Source organism: Pinus tabuliformis, chromosome X (genome assembly GCF_031772625.1).
Source record: "Pinus tabuliformis cultivar Carrire ecotype Pingquan chromosome X, CPIR1, whole genome shotgun sequence".
In the NCBI taxonomy this organism is placed as follows: domain Eukaryota; kingdom Viridiplantae; phylum Streptophyta; class Pinopsida; order Pinales; family Pinaceae; genus Pinus; species Pinus tabuliformis.
Window position 1 is genome coordinate 1619672666 of NC_142308.1, and position 21476 is coordinate 1619694141.

A 21476-nucleotide genomic window follows, 5' to 3' on the forward strand; every position below is an offset into this window, starting at 1 on the left:
GAGAAGAAGCAGAAGGATGAGATAAGGATATGCATGGATCTTAGAAAACTGAATGATGCTTGTGTGCATGATCCTTTCCCGACTCCTTTCACGGATGAAGTGTTGGAAAATGTAGGCGGTCAGGAAGCATATTCCTTGATTGATGGGTTATCTGTGTACCACCAAATCAAAATCGTGCAGGAGGATAGGAGCAAGACAACATTCACAACTGAGTGGGGTTGTTTTTAATACACTGTAATGCCATTTGGATTGAAGAATGCACCTACAATCGTTTTGCACGTGGTGGTTGCGGCATTCAAGGAATTTATTCATAAGTTCCTGGAGGTATATTTTCATGATTTGACTATTTTTGGGCTGGTTAAGCCCCATGTAGCAATCTTGCGCCTGATGCTAGATACCTATCAGAGATACTAGATCACGCTCAATCTCAAGAAGTGTTTGTTTTGTGTTCCTTTTGGGAACCTATTGGGGCATGTGGTTTGCAGACAAGGACTGATGGTAGACCCCATGAAGATCACGATGATACTGAACTTGGAAGCGTCAAGGAGTGTGAAACAACTGCGTGCTACTCTGGGACATATGGGATATTACAGAAAGTTTATGAAAAGTTATGCCTAGATCACTACACCTATGGAAAAATTGTTAAAGAAGGATGTCATGTTCTACTGGAATGATGACTGTAAGAAGAGCTTGGATATATTGAAATAAAATATGTTTACTGCACTGATTCTAGTTTTCCCGAACTGGAAGAATGATTTTCATGTACATGTCAATGTGTCATGTATATCGTTGGGGGCAGTACTAACACAGGCTAGTGGAGAAGGCTTGGACCATCCTATCGCATTCGCAAGCTGCAAATTATCCAAAGTAGAGAAGAACTATTCTACCACTGAGCACGAGGGGCTAGTTATGGTGTATGTGCTCCAGATGTATAGGCACTACTTGCTAGGAGGCCATTTTAAGATGTATACAGATCACTCTGCGTTGAATTACCTGGTCAATAAGCTTGTGTTGTGGGGGCGAATCTATTGATGGCTCTTATTATTCCAAGAGTACGATTTTGAAGTTGTTGTGAAGCCTGGACGATTGAACACGGAACTAGACCATCTGTCGTGCATCGAAATAGGGGAGGAACCTACTAACTTGGAAGAAGGATTGCCTGATGCACATCTACTCGCAGTGCATGTCACGGATGGTCATTTTGAGGATATAATACACTTCCGAACAATAGGAGCTGCACCAAAAGGATACTCTGTCCAACAAAAGGAGTTAGTGGTGCACACGGTAGATTTTTCTGTCATTGCTGGGCATCTGTACAAAATGGGTACTGATGAGATATTGCGTTGATGTGTACTTGAGTTCGAGAGAAGCAACATCCTTACAGACGCTCATGGGGGTGCCATGGGAGGACATTATGCAAGGAGAGAAACCGTGCAGAAGATTCTACGTGAAGAGTTGTGGTGGCCAACCCTTCATCAGGATTCAAAAGCATATTGCAAGGCATGTGATGTATGTCAAAGAACAGGAAGGCCATTACGGAGGCTTGAAATGCCTTTGAATCCAAAAATGACATTGCAACCCTTCGAGAAGTGGACGATAGATTTTTTAGGACTCATTCAACCACAAGGGAAGACTGGAGCAAGGTACATTATCACTACGACAGAGTATTTGACTCGTTGGGCAGAAGTGCAGCCAGTGAAGGATTGCATGGGCGCGACGGCCACGAAGTTCCTATTTGAGCATGTACTGATGTGATTTGGATGTCCAAGGATCTTGATGAATGATAATCATACGCACTTCCTAAATGAGAAGATCAACACACTAACAGAGGAATTTCAGGTATATCTCCAGAAGATCACACCTTATCACCCACAGACTAACGGGATAGTGGAGGCATTCAACAAAGTGCTTGAAAATGCGCAGACCAAGGTTGTAATGCTCAGCAAAGTGATTGGGACCTATGCATACTTGCAGTATTATGGGCTTATCGAACAACATGCATGAATTGACGGGACAAACCCCTTTTAGGCTAGTCTATGGTGTGGAAACCGTAATGCCTATGGAATACATTGTGCCTAGTCTGCGCATAGTAGCGCTCATAGGTATGATGTATCATGAAGCCCTAGAGGAGAGGCTCATGTAGTTGGATGAGCTCAAAGAAGAAATATTTTAGCTGGATTTCACTAGCAGGTCCAAAAGCAGCGCGAAAAGGCATGGTATGATCGACACATCAAGCTGCGCACATTTAAGGTAAATGACCTAGTTTTGTTATATGATAGTAAGTTTGATAAATTTCTAGGGAAATTTAGGATGCACTAGTTAGGGCCTTATGACATTAAGGAGATTACCAATGGAGGAGCGGTACGGTTGGTCAAATTAAATGGAGAACCCTTCCCAGGAAAGGTGAAGCCATACACCGATGGTCCAGCCATGTGACTAAATGAAAGAAACATAGTCTTAGCGCTCTAGGTAGCTGAAAGGAGGCACGGGACTATAAACTACACTACCCGGGTTGGGGAGTTGCGTTATTGGATGATGGCGCAAAACAAGGATGTGCCACTAGGTTTGCGGTAGTGTGGAGGGAGTTGTGCTACCCAAGGAGAAATCGCGTAGGTCAGTTAGAAAGTGACCATTAAATTCACTGTTCATGAAAATACGACAGAAGTGAGGCTAAATGGAGCGGGCAACCAACATTTAAGATGAAATTTATGGCTTAGATCCTTGAAAATATGCGACCAATCTAGAATTAATGAACCAATTTTGGGGGGAATGGTCTAATTTGAATTCAAATCTCCCTATAAATTACAACTGGCTACCCAACGAAAAACACTTGTCATTTTGAGTATTCAATGGTTGAGCTCTCACACACCTATGAATCATGAGCAGTACAAGCTTCTTATTGTTTCGGGGGTATTTGTGACTTGCTGGCAAACACACAGGAATTCTTGCAGAAGATCATGTCTGTCCCCCAGAAGCTCTCAATACACATCAAGTAGTAGAGCAGATAGCACAAGAAATGGAGAGAGAGGCCGAAGTAGCTGCCCCAAAAGTAGTCGAAGTATTAGCAGAGGTCACTAAATCCTTGTGAATGTCGAGATCGAAGCCAACCCCGACCAAGGAGACCATGAAAGACAAGAAGGGAAAGCAGCCTACCATACCGTGCGCGAGTCGCCAAGAAAAAATCCACCAAAGCCCAATGCCCAGGAGAAAGGCAAGGCTATAAACCTAGAATTAGAAGAGGAGGATATTGAAGACATCCTCGGGGATGATGAGGATGTGGCAATGGAAATAGAGGAGGTTGAAGCCCAGGGTGCAAACCCTATTACACGGTTGTCGGAATATGTCCCTCTACACAAGCCTAAGTTGAAGGTCCCAAAGGACATTGATGAAAGTAAGACTCCCCTACAAACCCCTTTTCTACCAGATGAAATCACTTTCGAGGATCTGCGCTTGGCACAAGTACCAATTTTGAAGCTTAAAGACTGGGACTTGGTGGATCATAAGAAGTTCCTACACCTGGCGACCAAATAGTTGATGCACTGCATCATAGACACAAATACAAAGATGACTGCATTGGAGCCGCAGAAGTGGCTCAGAGGAGTAGAGAAGGCAAGATTACTCAACCTGCTCTGGGTGTCACACCACAACCACACCCCCGTGACAGTGTTGGTCAGCAAGAAGCTGTTGTGCTTGGTGCATGATGGGTGTCCGTGGCTGGAGTTTGATTCACCACATAATGCATCTTTCGTATACAAGCAAAAATCTCTCTATGATCTTTGGCAGCAAGGGTGGTGTGCAGGTGCTCGTAGAATCAATGAAGGAGAAGTTCAAACTGGTAAAGAAGTCGTGCGGGTACACTATCTCTAGCATCTACGACCCCGCTGTGAATGTGGAAATGCAAATCCTTGCAGGGAAGGTGATACGGAAGTTCTGCACTAATGAGGTGCCAGTGCCTGTCATCGCGCCCGCACAACAGTGTGTGGAAGGAGTCTAGCTTAACTAGTCAGACTACCTTCGTGGAGAATTCCTGGTGAACTACCATGAAGCGCAAGAGAAAAGTAATACCTTCCACTACGCATGGCTCTTTCTCTCGATTGTGCTCGTAGCATGGGAGCTACCATACTAGAGACAATTCCCCTTGGTTGTGACGGACCTTCTTGAAGCAATGAAGTACGCTTCGCTATCAGTGACCAAGGACGCGAAGTGCATTCCAGACAGCACGATCTTCTGGATCTTGATGGAAATGAATATCAGGATAGCTATCAATCACAAGCCATGATTGTCACCCACAGTATATGCTAACCTGCAGAGCTATGTCGATTTTAAGGCTGATTTCCATTGGATTTTGATCAGGTCGTGGAAGGACCCTGCGCAGAAGTGGTATGATTTGTCATACCTAGCCACAGATGATGCCATTGATGCAGTGTTGAATAAATGGTCGATGGAGTGGTGCACCTTGATGGACTTGGCATTGGATGGAAGCAAGTCCTCCACACAAAAGAAGAAGGAAGAGGCCAAGCTGAAGATGGCGCAGCTATTTGAAAAGAGGAAAAAGGAGGCCGCTAAGAAGTCCTAGGCGGAATAGGCAAGAAAGGAGGTAGGAAAATAGACGTGTGGCGCAGAGCAGGGATATGATAAAGGTGCATGGTCGCCTTCACCTAAAACTTAAGAGGAGGACATAGAGCAGCATGACGTTGACCCTCAAGAGACGTCTGGCCACATTAAGCACTCGAGAGAGTTGGAGAAGGGAGGGTCCAGAAAGAAATCCAAGGCAACCAAGACCTTGCTGGACCCTATCACACTAATGAAGGGTGACTTATATGACATTGGTGACACAGTTCGAGATGTCACCGCTGAGGCCCTGCAGCAATTTAGAAAGCAACAACGGATCATCCTAGGGGCCATCCAGGCAGGACTGCAGGAGTTGCAGACCCACTTGTCGCAAGTTGGTATGATGTCTACTAGCTTGGCTATTGGCACATTAAAGGCTACCGATATGTTGTGTACGAAGGATTCCAATGCACTAGTGCTGCTGGATGGAGCACTGACAACAGAAAATGAGGCTGGCAGGCCCACCATTAGCGCATTGAAGGGAATGGGTTGAACCTAACAGTGCTCCCTCGTGAAGCACTCCACCTCTTGCAAGATGGAGTCATTGCAAAGCTGAAGGCCTGTGAACACCATGCCGTCCATGTGATCAGTGAACAAAAAATAAAAAATGAGGAGATGGAATTACAGAGGAATGCTTCCATCGTCACCAAGGCCGAGGCAACCAGCCAGAGAAAGAAGATCATACAAGTCGTAAAGGAGGCCTGTAGAATGGTCTCAGAATTGGACATTCCATAGGAGGATCCAGTCGAGGTCCGTATCCGTAAATTGACCACAGGAGCATGCAACACTTGGATAGAGATGGCATGGGTTCAGTCGGAGCTGAACCTGCATATTACAAAGCTCTAGTTGAGGTCTCAACCTTCAACACCACCAAAGGTAAAGGAACAGTAGGCGACTGCTGTCACAGAAGTAGTTGTGGTAGTGGAGAGTGCAGTAGCAGACTGCATAGAGTTGTTCGAACAATAGTTTGAGGTCCTAACCGACTTGCAAGAGGACCCAAACATCCAGAGGCTAGAGATGGAAGTGTGTGAACTCCAACAACACTATGATGAAGTTAATGGCACAATGCGAACTGCCGCGCTGACACAGAGGTTAGCCAAGCTACAGGAAGCCAAGCAGTCGAAGGAATAGGTGGACACAGTGCTACACAAGGAAGTAGTGCTGAAGGCATGACTAAATCCATGGCTGGAGGAAGCTTATGCAATCACAGGAAACATTGAAGGCAAGCTTGCAACTCTGCAAGCAACACAACAACAGCTTCAGGTTGATAGCAAGGGCAGTAACTGAGAAGATAGTCGAAGATGCGAAGTGGGCAACAAATCAGTGCACAGCTGAAGTTGCAATAATTAGGGTCAAGTTGGACAAGATTCGTGCAAAGATGTTTGTGCCTACTGAGTGACTCAAGGGCGATTCACGATGTTTGTGTTAGGGGCCTGTTGGGAGCGGGATCCCCCAAGGGTAGTTTTGGGGCTAAAAGCCCACGTTTAAGTCAATTTTTGTAATATTATTGTAAAGACTCCACATGTTGTGGTCACGGAGTGCAAAGGTGATATGTGTCATAAAGGGTAGTCTACCCTTGGTTTTGTAAAGTAAAGCCAGCTGTAAGAGATCTACCCATGGTCCGTGAACCATGGGATTGTATAAAAAGAGCTAAGCTCTAAGTACTTTTAGAGACATAGAATGATGAAAAATGTAAGAGAGTCATAGCTTTAGAGCAAGAAGTCTAAGTCTTGTGTTGTAGTGTAGGTAGAGGCTCTGTAGCTGAGTGCACAAAGGCCTAGGGTAGATGTCCAAAAATGAGTGCGCAGACCCCTGCATCTGTGTGCGCAGGGTGAACAAAGTCTGTAAACATTTGGAAGATATTAATAAAAGGAGTTATTCTGCAATTTCTCTATATTTGTTCTATTGATGGGTTTTAATATTTAGTGTATGAATTTCCTTTATGATGCTTCCATGACGTGTCAATGAATACAGTTACATTGAATAATTAAACGCAATTACGAATATTGGATTACGTGGTGATAACTTTAAGTAGTCAGAAAGATAAGCAAACCACTTAGAGTAATTGAGGAATCTGAACGGCGCACTGCCATAATAGCACGAAAGTACCTGAGCCCCAGGTTAGGGTTGTGTGAAGGTCGATCATATACTTTTGTGAAGGTATAGAAAGCCGGAATAGAGGGTTTGTCTAACAAGCCCTAGACTGGGATCACCTGCATGAAGGCAGGGATAGAATAAATCAAATGACATCACAACCATCTCATGGTGCGGAAACTTGGTTCTAGCATCCCCCCATACAACTTCGGGTGAGACTTCGGTTTGCGCTCCGCAGACTGATGCCGAAAGTGCTAGTAGTGTAGGGATTTGTTTGGCTAATTAATGCTAAACCTGGGTTAGGCCCCTTCAAGCCAACACTGGGCAAGCATGGGGACCAAACGGTAAGTATTAAGTTGCTATGTTTTATGGTGCATTTTATATTTCTATCACATGTGTAGGTACTGAGTGTTAAAAATGTTGTATGCAGACATAGAACCAGTAAAGTTGGCAAGATATGCAAGTGGAGCCATAGTGCTTGGGGCTGCAAATTAGGAGACATCATCATCATAGCAGGGTCCAGAGGATACTGCGCTGCTTGTTGATTTGCATCATAGGTTTGATATACTCTTGACCAGAGGTTCAGAGCGTGGATAGCATGACTTAGAGGATTGGTACATAGGTGAGTGCACCAGTCTTCCCTCGGAGTGGCAAGGTATAGTTCGGCACGTGGTGATGGTAGATTAGACAATACGTGATCTACGTACAGGTGGAGTAGAGCCTTTCGCGCAAGATCCACTGGATAGTGACTAGATGTTCAGACATGTGGGTCCCATTGATTGTTATTTTTGTAACATGCTATGGGCATGTTGGATGTATTTATAGCTATGGCTCCAAACACTTTTATGATACATAATATGATTATGCATTTTATATGACGATGATGGTTCGCCATTTGTTTTGTTTATGGTTATATTTTGTGGTATATATGTGATAAATGAAAATCTAGAATGTTGTTTGAGATGGTATCTACATAGTGATTTTGGGCTCTAGGCACACGATTGAATGTAATTGTTTCAAATTCATGTACCAATAGCTTAAGTCTTAGATATTTTCCAAATAGGAATTGGTTATGCACATGATATACACCATTCAATTGCATGACAAGTAGCAAGGAATCTAAAAAAACATGACGATGAAGGATGTGATGAGCGAGGGCATCGACTAAAAAACCTATCATTGCATCATATTTGGCCTGATTACTGGTGGCAGATCCAATGCACACGCCATTTCAAAGGACTAACACATGCAAGGAGGTAAAAATGGCCCAGGCTGCTGAGGCTAGATTCCAGGAGAAGCGACTTGCATTGTCGGCATGACCGATATACAGTGTGGATGATGGATCCATCTAAAAGGTGAAAGAGACAAAAGATGAGATGATGCAATCTACCTAACTTCATGGCTGAAATAAAGACATGAAAATCAAAGGGATCTGCTATGAGAGAAATTTCTTGAGGTAGAGCGCATTGGGAGAATTAGTAAGGAAATGGCCTTCAAAATCCTCTCAAGAAATGCCCCCTTACTTAAGGGTAGGGGTAATCAGGGGTAGATATAGCTTCAGTGGTGTCCTCATCAAGATGAGAGATGGGTGGATGAGAGGAAGATTGACTACATGATGTGGTGGCATTACCTGGTGCATCAACCTGAGAAAGAAGCTTCACATACGCATCATCTGGAATGGTAGATGATGAGCTATTAGATCGAGGATCTACAGATGTTGAGACCTAGGATTCTGTTGAAAGAGGTTCCATAGAAGCACACATAGAAACCTTCGAAAGGTTTTTTCTGCGAGGAACTCGAGGATGAAAACAGGTAAAGGATATGGACTGTGTTGTACGTCATCTCGAAATTGGGAGGAGGGATCACAATAGTGGGGCCAGAGTCTCCCTTCTCTAGTTTACTAGTGGTACTAGAATCCATGGGTAGAGGAGTAGATGATCCACTACGAGTTGCCTCGTATTTGCGAATCACCCCAAGGAAATCGTGAAATTCATCGAGACGAGGGAAACAATGGGAATAGTGACCTTGATGATCACATAGGGCACAAGGGTGGCTTGAGCATAGCATTTTGAGTTTCTTAGGTGGGATCGGTAAGTTAACATGAACTTTCGGATATTCAACTCAAGGAATGCTTCATGAACTAAAGGTTTAAGTTGAGAAAGCTCGGGACAATTATTGGTGGCATGCCTAACAACTTTATAGAAAGAGCACAAAGGTGACGATTGTGGGGCCTTAGGGGCTAGAGTAGCTTGGGGAGCCTTGTCCTTTGAATCTTTCCTTTTGGCTTTGCCCCTGTGGCTAGATGCCTTCACAACAAGAGTTGGTACCTGTTGAGGTTGTGATGGAACTAAAGTAGTGGAAGGGGGCATGGGGACCAGTTGAACAGGGGTCAAAGAATGATATGGTCTTGGCTAACCAAGCAGGATGTTTGCAGGGGGATTGATGTACCATATTGGGATCACCAGAGTCATGTTAGGAAGGACTAGTGAAGCCATGATAGGTACAGGAAAAATTCCCGGAGGGGGGAATAAGAAAGGTATATGGCCGACAGGATAATGTCCCAGTGGAATACCTTGTAGATGGTTGAGACCTAGAGGAACGGTTCCTGGTGGGAACATAGGAGAGGCACCCACAAATGGAGGAGGTCCTGGGGGAGTGGGTCCAGAGGATTCAGTTGGAAGAGCAAGAGCAAGGTGCTGAGGAGTTGGCTATTGATCAGGTGTACCAGACTGCTTAAGGGAATCTCGTGACACTTGTAACATGCAAACACTCATGGAAGTAGGTTTGGAAATGGGAGGGGGAGGACCAGAGAAAGAACCCAAGAATCAGGGATCCTTATAGACTCCGGGTGAGACACTAGTGCAAGGAGTTGAAGACTAGTTGCTGGACATCGACATGATAATGGACTCGAGGGAGGTCATAGATGTCGGCTCATAGTAAGTCAATTGATGAATGGTAACGATCTTCCCTTCATGGGGGAAGCACATCTTGCAGAGCACCGCAGACGTGTCAGCTGACATGGCATATGTGTAACTACGACCTAAGAGAATGTTGTAATCCAAAGGGGCATTCATGACTTCGATATCAACATGGACAGTGTTGCCTGTAAGGGTCACTAAATAGTTGCGGTACAGCCAATGGGGCATGGAGGGTTTTCTGTCCCAAGCATGCAAAGTGATGGTCGAGGGGGACAACTCAGGTGACTTAAGTTGTTTCCAAACAGCAATGGACATCACACAGGTTTATGTGCCTTTGTCAATAATGCATCTGGGGATGATGGAATTATGGACTCTAACACGTATCTGGAAAGAAACAGATGAAGGCAATGGCAGAGGCTCTGATGTATCAACTGAGAAGAGAATCAAATGATTGTCGGAGGGATCCACTGCACCCAAGGTAGTTGGTAGAGCTTTCTTTTGGGATGGGAATGAATGGAGGACTTCCAGCGTCGACATGGTAGCAGGTGATTGAGCCAAGTCGTCTACTATAATGTATGTATGGGTAGTGTTAGAGTCAGTCTGGTCATCCCTCCATTAGAGATCAAAACTCTTTTTGCATTTCATGTTTAGGTGTCCCATCTCTCTTGACCAGTTGCATTTCGTTAGGGGCATGCCATAAATCTGACGGAAGGGCTTTTGTCATTCATTCCCCTCATGCTTTTCACTACTGTCTCAGGTCTGTCCATCAAAATCAAATCTTAAAAGTCATTTGCAGTCCTGTTGCAGTTTCTAGGTCATAACAGTCATTTTAGTCATTAGGTCTAGGGTTAGTCAATTTGGTCTTCAACAAAGTCTAATAAAGCCAGCAGGCCAGAGGGAGGTCCTTGATAAGTTGTTATTTCAAAAGATTTTTATCGTCATATAGATGGATTATGACTTTACTTCAAAACATTGTTTTGAAGACAAGTCGACATTTTGTTATTTGTAATAATTTTAAAAAAAATTTAGTTCTTGAATTCTTCAAGCGCAACCCTGGTCTCCTTTGCCAAATTCCATGATAACTATCCCTGCAAAAAATTGCCAACAAATTCATCATTTCAACCAAAAATCAAGGAGGAAACGAAAAGTCAGAGTTCTATTAATTGTGAAAAAGTGCCAATTGCATACCATTACAAAAATGGGTATTGGAGAACCAAAAATCAAATTGATGTCTTTATAAAGGTTTTTCCATGAAGATGAAAGTCATTCTGCATGCTAAGGTTGGAGAAAAGCATTTCAAGGCGAATCTGGGTGAGTAGTGCGTGTTTTGGAGAGAAATCGTTTGCAACTAACTGGCGCGACGCACATAACAGGTGGTGCGGTACACTGGAAGCGCGCGGCGCACTGGGAGTTTCTGCCCAGTGTTAATTTGAACGGGCGTGACGCACAGAGAGAGCATGGCGCATTGGGCTCTTGGCATGGCGCATATAGTCCAAAGCCTGATATTGCATGAAACTTCACCAAATTGCTCAATCCTTGCATGAATTTGTCAGAATCACAACACAACAGTTTTTTACATCAAAAAGAGCAGTCCAAGTACAGTTTATATACAACAGCATCTTGTCTTCAAGGTATTTTGTCCAGTAGTCATGGCATCTGAGCATTCATCAGACTATGAGGTGGAAACCCAAAGTGACTCTCCCTTGGAAGAACAGGCACCCCGTAGGCCTCATAAAAGTGGTAGACATGTTAGGGAAGAACCGACCACCCTTACAGAATTGCAGGCCTGCCCTCTTGCTATGCAGTGTTTTCAGCATTAGTCATGCTATGAGTTTTGTCAAAAGGTGGCTAGTGTCCAATTTCATCATGAGTTGGCTCATCTTTTTGTGTTGCACTTGCACGAAGATCAGGCTATCTTGGCTGGTGTCACCTTCACACTTACACCAGAATCTGTCTCATTAGCAACTGGTATACTGAATATTGGTGAACCATGGCACAAGAAACAGAAGATTGACCTGCAGCATTATGAGCCATACATTAAAACCAGTTTCTTGAGGCAGCTCAAGAGAGTGTTCCAGTTCCGATGTTTGAAAGATGAATATGCTCCATTAATGAGATTGATCATGAAATATTTCAGCTGTGAGGGATGTTTCTCTCGTCTTTATGCTTATCACATCAGGTTGCTCATGCATTTCACCAGGGTACGGATGATGAACATTCCATATTTCATTTGCCGGAACATAGAGAGGATGACCACCTTTATACAACATAAAACCCCTCAACAGCAACTTAACAGTGTCTATCATTTTGCTCTTATTAAGATTTTGGTGGTTCATCAGCTTGGATTGCAGGGCATCACTTGGGATGATTTCATCTCTCGTGACTTCTTCAGAGCTTCACAGGGAGTATCAAAGGCTAAGCATGAGGGTGAACCTGCTCATCAGTATGAGCGCCATGAGACTACTAGTGTGCCTGTTTTCATCACATATCAGAGAGGCACCAGACATTTGTTTGCAGCGACAAAGCGAGTGTTATCTCCACCCGGGGTGGAAGGGGCCTCGCTTCCTCCATCAGCATCACAGGTACAGGAAAAAGGCAAGAGGCCAATGTAGGATGAGGGGCCTTCAGGTGAGCCATCAGGTGAACGAGAGACTATCTTCATTCTCCTTCATGATGATGATACAGATACGGGTCCACAAAGCGCCAAACTTAGAGAGATCATCCAGGAGCAGCAATCAGAGATCGAAGCCTTATCCCTTGACTTGGAGAGGGCTAAGTGGACCATGAAATACTTAGAGTAGAGGAACAAGCAGCTTGAAGATCAGCAGGCAATCATGGAGCTACAAAGAATTCATGAGCATCGCCAAGCTGCACAAAGCAGAAGAGTTGAGCTCACGTCATTGGAGCAAGAGATTAATGAGGATCGGGAGGCCAATCTCGAGAGAGTTAACATGCACCTAGAGAGGCTATTGGACAAGGCTGACAAAGGCCATGCACTGCTGAGACACATGGATTTTCACTACATGGCACGAAACAAAGTGTGCAAGGCCCAAATCAGGAATTTGAACGTGAAACTGAGGAAGGCAATCAAGAAGCAAAAGAGGCAAAGGGAGCTCGATCGTCTTCAAATATTGGCTGAATCTTCTTTAGCCCAGCATAACACTTGATAAGGAAGCTCTAGCCCAAATTTCAAGAAATTTGGGGCTTTTTTAGTATTTTTGGAAATTTTTGTGCAAAAAACAAGGTTATTCTCCCTGTGCACTGCGCCACATGGCGCGCGCTTACGATTGGAATCTCCAAATGCAAAAAAGTTTATAGTTTTGGATTTTTCATGAAAAATCATGACCGTTGGTGCATGGCCAAGAAGTTTGGGCAAGTTTTGAGTCCTCAGGAGGTCAAAAACACCCTAAAAATGACCTCTATGCCCCTAATTTCACACACAGGAAGTAGTCTTGGGAGATTGAGGTTTTGGAGGGGTAAATGGGCACCAAATTCCGAAATTCCACTTGGGTTGGAAAGTATACAGGCAGGGATTTCCAACAAGCACACTTGGGCTCAATTTGGACTTCAAAAAGTGCCTCAAATGTAGTATCAAAGTGGCGCGACACATACAGAAAATGGCGCTGCGCATAGAGGTTTTTTGACCAATTTTCCACCTTCCAGCTCAGAAATTCGGCTAGTTTGACTAGTTTTTCTTTGTGATGTAATTTTTTACTTATCTTGATGTAATTGGGTGAACATGATGTAATTTTGACACTTAGTTACTTGTTCTAGAGGATTCATTCACCAAAGAGTGAAAATTTAATGAATGAATTAGTTTCCTACCTTATAGAGGCAAGTTGTTTTGATTGCCTAGATTTTAGTGCTTTATTTGGAATTGGTTGAAACAGCTCCTAGAATGATGAGCTCGACCCCTAGAGGCAGGGGAATGGGTTGGGCTAGTCTATATCATGTATTTTCTAAGTCATTGTCAGGGTTGGACTCTTGGGAAAAGCTTGGCACTCTATTGTACATCTTATCTCTGCATTTTTGGCTAAGGAAAGACCAAGGTTTTGCAGCACTGTTCGGGATCCATGTGGCTTTATGTTTTGATGGTGTGGTTCTCTGAGTAATTGTAAGTTTATCTTGTGTTATGAGTATCATTTTCAAGCTTCTTATTCTGAATTTGAACAAATGAGTGATTAAGGTAGAATTCATAACTACTATGCTCTGCCTTTGAATTTGTTTAAATTTTCATGTTTTCGTCTGTTTAAGGAGAATTCATGAGACTCTCTTGCTCTCCTTAGCTCCTCATCGGTCTGATCTATCCATCTCACTCACTCTAAAGCATCAAAACGACTGCCTTCCTTGCCCCAATCGGAACTCTGCAGAAACTGTGCCTCATCCCCAAGCCCAAATTTGCCTTTCCCATTTTTTCAACAAAACCCTAAAAAACTCAAATCAAATCCTTTTCACTTAATACCTAGCCTAAAATCAGTTGCTAAATCAGTCATCTCCAGCCCCATTGAGTATCTTTCGCTGAGATTGACTCGGAGAGAGCCCTCTCCTGTCCTCGTAGGGCTAGCTACGAGGTTGAGCGTGGTTTGATGTGGACCTAGAACCTTGTCTTTTCAGCCTGAGACAAATCTAGGATCTAACAGGTAGCTCTGTTAGAAGTCACATTATGACTTAATGGTCCCTTTGGGATCTTGGAAATGGCCTCAACTTTAGGTTGAGGGATCTGTAAAGGACCATTTGGTGTCGTAAGAGGCTCAACAGATACTTTGGTTTTAGACTCGATAGCTGACGAAATGGAGGGCATGTCATATTGATGTGACTGAGTTTGTAGGTTGATATTGGAGGGGTTATCCTCATCAGAGTTCATCATAAGGATCTGGTAGTCACCGGGACCAAAAGGTTGGGGGAGTTGGGCTGCTTGACCTAGCTGGGGTTGAGTAGAAACAAATCCTTGCTGAGGGAAAGGATTTGTGAGCACTTCCAGTTGGGTTGGCGCAGGAATTTGAGGTGATTGTTGACCTCTAGAAGTTGCTTTAGCTTCCCACATTTGGCACATCTAGGGTAAGAGGGGACACTCATGCGTGTAGTGGCCATGTACACCACAACATGCGCAAGGCTTGTTCATACGTATAGCCTTTTTCTACTTGGGTTGGCTTCCCTATTGCTAGTTGTTGGTGTTAGGCTAGTTCCCTTGGGGTTCACTAGGCTAGTTACCTTAGTTACCCTAGTTACCCTTGTTACCCTTCCCCTTATTCTTCTTCGTTGAATTTGGGGGATTGGTAGCACTCTAGTGCGCAAACACCTGACCTTGAGGGGGCGGTGGTTGTTGGGGCTGAGGATGCATGTGAGGCTGCGGTGCCAATACATGAGGGGCTGGAGCATTCGGTTGTGCATAAGGAGGAGCAACAATTTGGTAGATAGGTTGGGGTCTAGGAAACATGTTGCTAGTAGGATGGGCGTAAGTGAGAGGAATTGGTGCCCCCCTGTGGGTAGCCATAAATTTTTTGAGGATATGGTGAAGAGTTTGAAAGGGATCCAACGATACCGTCGGTGGCGTGAGATGCCCTTAGTGCATTGGCACTTCCAGGAAGAGGGAGGTTTGGAATGATAGTATAGACATAACCAAATTGTACATAAATTAGATCATATCTCAAAGCGGTCTGGAGAGATTCTTCCTTGGTATGAGGAAAATGGGACGCAGCATATTTCCCAATGGGGGACAAATGGTTCTTAAGAAACCAATCTAGATAGACATGGCCTTCAAAAGGTGGGGCATGACATGTACTCCTCCTTCGACACTACTCTTGAACATGGTCATAAAGGAGAGTGGCGGAGGACTGATGGAATGTGGTCAATAGCTCTGTACCAGTGTCATACCGGAGATGTAACTAGAAATATGAAAGGAACACTTTAACAAGCATCACGAAAATGGAATGAGATTTGGAGGGCTGGTATACATACCATTTCGCAGCGTCTCTAGTGAGCATGCATTGGAAGAGTTGAAGACGAATGGAATCATTGGTTATGGATTTGGATGAACACAACATGTGGAAGGATCGAACATGGTTGGTAGGATCCTCTCCAACAATACCCTGAAACTTTTGGATGTCGGAGGGAAGCTTAGTTGGCATAGAGCACCAACCAACATCATGGTGTATGGGGTCATTTATTAATTGGTTAAGATTTGGTAAACTTAACCCAGCCACAAAGGGGAGCATGGGGGCTGCTGGAATGGTTCCTGAGACTGTGTCGCTTAATGTGACCATCGGCATAGAACTAGAGCCAACACTAGGTTGGGTTCCTGCACCAGCTGTGGGTATAGACATGGTGACGATATGCAGTGAAGGAGGCTTGAAATCAAATGAGGAATCGAAAGAACTAGGAGAAGAATTGGTATGGGGGTTCGAACGGCTATGAACTCGAACCTAACAGGGAGGAGTAATATGCCCAAGTAGAAACTGGGGATGAAGGAATAATAGTCTCTACGACACATGCCTTGGTGGCGTAATGATGGTAGGACACATGTGACACAAAAATGGTGAAGGTAGATCAACAATATATCTTTGTCTCAATGTGGGGAGATAAATTTATTATGTTAAGTATTGGCTTGGTGGTGTAAACCAAGTGCCCTTTGCTTAAGGTGTGCTTTTGTGTGCAAGTGTATTAATTTATTAAGCCAAGATTGTGTTTGTAAAAAGGAAAAAATCTTACTGAAAATAAACTGAAATAAATGACTGAAAATGAACAAAAAAATGATTAACTAAACCACACCCAAACTAAGTTTTAAGACATTGTACTGCTTGGTGGCTAAATCGATGGAAAATACACTGAAACAGTCAAGATATATAAATGTTGGTGTGACTGGGATCAAGTGACACTAAGCTACTCGAAAGTGGTGCAGCAAAAACAAAAAACCAGAGGAGAAGATCACTGCAAAAAGATAGGGAGATGGTTGAAACACCTAGGACAACCGATGGGACCCTATGGAAAATGACCAAACAAGTTTAAATGTGAAACTAAGGATGGTAGCAGGCTATCTTAATAGATCTGAAACAAAATATTACATATCTAGAAAATGTCGCTAAAGGCATTGTAGAAACTTAGACTACTCACTCAGCTAAACTCCTCCTAAAAAGGTGGAAGCATACTAGAAGCCCTAGGGGAGGCTAAATTTGACTTCAATGAGTAAATCATAGTGGATCAAGGCCTAAGAGAGATGACACAGAGGTCAGAAAACTCTCTGAAGAACCGAGAAACTGATCTGAGAAAAACCCTAAAACTAAGAAATCGCAGGTACTAGACTGTTTCTCTATAGGAATCACACTTTTTAGGTTGTTTAGTGCATTATTGCCTCCAGATCGCACTTTAAGGGCCAAAAAGTGTGATTTCTACTCTGTGGATCTCGATCGGAAAATTTCAGAAAAAAAAAGTGTCGCCTTTGTCGTGACTGGTTCCTGTGACCTGTGGAAAAGTTTAGAAAGCTTCCGAAAGTCAGAAATTTATTAGATCTAGGGTTAAAAAACTATGGGACATTAACAGAATTGAAAAAAGAAGGAACTCTAAGCTGAACCAAAGGTCACACAGGTTTCTGGATCTGAAGTATAAAACCCAGCAGAGTCTCCAATTTTGTTATAGTGTTTTTTTCTCAAAGATGTACAAAAAGAACCCACTTAAGATTGTGGATGACAAACAATCTAAACAATATAAATGGCTACTAAACATTGTAGATCTATAGTGTTATGGCCTAAATATACCTCAGGCTGAGAAAGGCAGGTCTAGGGTAACATCAAACCATGCTTAACCTAGTAGCTAGCCCTACCAGGTCAGGAGAGGGCTCTCTCCTTATCAATCTCAGGAAAATATAGCAAATGAGGCTTGAGGTGATTGATTTAAATACTAATTTTAGGCTAGATACATGCTCAAAGGAGTTTGATTGAGTTTTATGGTTGATTGCTGGATCAAATGTGAAAGGCAGTTTTGGGTCCGGGGAATGAACTCAATCTTGCAGAGGTTTCTATGGGGCAAGGTAGGCAAGTGCTTTAGTACTTTTAATTAGGTGAAATGGAGAGTCTTAAGACTGGTGAGGAGTTGGAGAGGGCATGGAAGTGTCATGAGTCCTCTTCAAACAGTAGAAAACATGTAAAGCTAAACAAACCCTAAGGTAGAGCACTGCAACATCAATGATTTCCACCTTTATACTTGATTCATTTAGTTAAGCTGAAAAGAGAGAGATGATGGCACACATAAACACATGATAACTTGAATCACAGAAGGAAAAACAATACTAAATCACCTTTCCACAAGAATCCCACAAAATGCTGCAAACCCTGGTCTATTTCCTTGCCAAACTGCAGAGATGAATGTACAATAATGCTCAAAGCATTCACAAGAGTCCAACCTTGAAAAATGACTAAGAAAGTACAAGATATAGGCAACAAACCACCCATGCTAGCCTTTAGGGGTCGAATCCATGAGTCTAGGAGTTGTTTCAACTAGAACTAAACTAGGAACCGAAAAATAGGCAGTGGAACAACGTGCCTCTAAAACTATGGAAACTGATTCATTCAGTTCAAAACAACCTATACATGATGTATCTACCTCCTTGAGTCAATTTTCATCATTTTTAAATCAAAGTTCATCAATTTACATCAATTTACATCATCATTTTGACCATGAGAGAGAGAAAGTCAAACTAAGAAAAAACTAGGCAAAAATTTTGAGTTTTGAGCAAAATTGAGCAAATTGTGCCTGATGCACATTGCCATTTGCCTGATGCACAATGCCTTTTCCCAGCTGAATGCTGAGGCCTTCACCTTCACCAAATTTGCTCCAAGTTGGCTTGTATGAATTTTCTATCTTTCTACTTTGTAATACAAGTGGAATTTTTGAATTTGGTGTCCATTGTCCCCTCCAAAAATCAGTTCTCCCAACACTACTTCCTGTGGGTCCAAAAAGTGGCAGAAAGGGAAATTTTGAGGTGTTTTTTGCCCTTTTGGTGACCCAAAACTCCTCCAAAATTCATGAAATTTTCTAGGTTTTCATATTTTTTCATGACAAATTCAAAAATATAAGCCATTCTTCAAAATTCCTTACCAGCTCAATGCGCAGCGCCGCATCAGAGGAAAATCCCTATGTATTGCAATTAAAATTTTGAGAATGACAAAAAATTCTCCAAATTTCTTCAAAATTGGCATGATGCAAGCTGATCAACTAGTTTTCTAAGCCAAGAAAGCTTCAGCCAAGATTCTAAGTTTGTCTTGCTCCTTTTTGGCCTTTAAGGCTCTCCCTAGGTTGGATTTTAGTCTTCTTATTCTTGCCTTACAAATTTTGTTCTAGGCCAAATAGTGATAGGCCATGTGTCACAACATTCTCTTCTCCTTATTAGCCTTGTCAAGAAGCTTCTCAAGTTGGGCATTCACTCTTTCCAACCATGATTCTTGGTCAGCTTCTATTTCTTGCTCTAGCAAAGTCAGCTTGACTTTCCTCCTTTTTTCCATCTGTCGGTTTTCCCTGATAGTTTGCAGCTCCATGATCATCTGTTTATCCTCCAATTGCTTGTTTGGTTGCTCAAGGTATTTAATAATCCACTTAGCACTCTCAAGGTTGATGGATAAGGTATTGATATCAGCTTCTTGTTCTTGAATGACCTCCTTAAGCCTTAAGTTTTGGGAGATCAAATCATTGCCCTCCTCTTGAATCAAAATAAAGTCTCTCTCTTAACCTTTAGAAGGCCCTTCATCATGCAATGGTTTATTTCCTCTATTTTGTACCTACTCTGCTGAAGAAGAAGGCAAATCCCCTTTGACCCCAGGTGAAGATAACATTTTCCTATTTTCTGGTGAAGAGAACGAAACCACTTCCACCCCTAGTGGAGATAATACTCGTTTTGCAATTGAAAAATGTCTTCTTGTCCCCTTTTCATAAGTGATAAAAGCAGGAATGTGAGCCTCTTCAGTTTTGCTTTCATGTCCTCTTTGTTGCCCGGAAGGTCCAGCTTCCTCTTAAGGTTCTGCAAATATTTGAGGTCCCTTGAAAATCTCATGGGCAATGAAGGTTTCCCATGGCACTCCCAACTGAGTCAACTGATGCAAAACAACAATTTTGATGACAGCAAAGTGATATATGCTATTGAGCTGCTGCGGGTAGGGTTTCCTCTTTGCAATTACAGTCATCCTCTCTATGTTTTTGCAAATGAAGTATGGTATTCTCATCATTCTAACCCTAGTAAAATGCATAAGATACCTGATATGATAAGCATAGAGTCAGGAGAACCTTCCCTCACATGTTAAGTATTTAATGATGAGTTTCATTAATGGCACATACCGGTCCTCCAAAAACATGAAAGGAAACATCTTGCCCAATTGGCTATGATATCTAGCTTTAATGTAGGGTTCATAGTTTTGTTTGCTGATATTTTGTCTCTTATTCCATTTTTCCCCTACATCTGGCATCTTAGTTGCTTCTGCAATAATGGCTGGTCAAAGAGTGAAGTTGATGCCAACAAGCTGTACCATATTGTCCTCCATGTTGATGACAAATTGCCTAGCCAATTCATGATGATACCTGACCCTCTCTACCATCTCACAAAACTCAAAGCAAGATTGGTATCTGAAACAAGTGGTGGCAAGAGGACAAGCAAGAAGTTCAGCAATACTAATAGGCTCCTCTCTGATGATCTTCCCACCCTTGTGAGGTCTCCTAGGCTGCAAATTTCTATCTCCTGAACTGCCACTTTATGTATCTTACTCATAGCTTGAGTCACTGTTTCTTGCCATTGTGCTTGTTTTAGGGGGAATGATGAAAAATGGTGATGAAAAGGGACAATAGTGATGAGTATGAAGAGATTTTACTCTTGGGAGATGAAATTGGGGAGTGAAAGGAATGATTTTGGGAGATTAGGGTTTAGTGAGGGATTTAGGGTTTGGTGAGGGAAATTCTTGCTTTAGGGGAGTGGGGTATGAGAAAATGTGATGAATGAAGTGTATTAGGGTAGATAAAGAGTGAAAATGGGTTTGATGAAGTTTTTGTGAAGGTGGGATGAAAATTGCACAATTGGATGGCAAACAATGAAGAGAAACTAGGGTTTCATTCTTCACATGCAAGATCTATGAAAAACACCAATGTGACTTCAATTTCAACCTTAGGAGGATGAGTACTTACTTGTAGAGGGAAAATGTAGCAAATTTGAGGTTTGTTGAGCAATTTGGCACGATTTGGGATGATTTGGAGCAAACTGGACTGATGCGCAACGCACTGGGCCCAATGCGCAGTGCCCTCCTGATGCGCAGTGCCAGTTCAATTTTACACTACAGTTCTACCTCTGATGCGCAGCGCCTGCCTGATGCACAGCGCACTGCCTTTGATGTGCAGTGCTAGGCCAAGTTGCCTTGAAAAGACAGGGTTTTTGCCTCTTTTGCTCCAAATCACGATTTTTGACTCTCCAAGAGTAAATTTGCATAATGAAATGACCAAGAGGACCCTTTTCACTTTAAATATGAATGAATTTAATTTTTTCACTCATCTCAAACCCACTTTTCTAATGTTAAAGTCACTTTTGGTTTTGACTCTGTTTTTCCATTGAAATTGACTTTTCTTAATCATTTGACAAACTAATGCTTTGATGATTGTGTTTTTTACTTGCAGTGGCTGGAATTGGCAAGGTGACCAAGGGTAGCAATTTTGAACTTATTACATATTGGAAACTTAAAATTATATGAAATTTTTATACATAGAACATAAAAACTCTGTTGTACCTCAAAATAAAGTTTTGAGGAAAAATCAATTACTGAGTATATCATTATTGAAATTTTGATGCTGAGACCTTATTAGACCTCCTCATGTGCCTGCTGACCATTA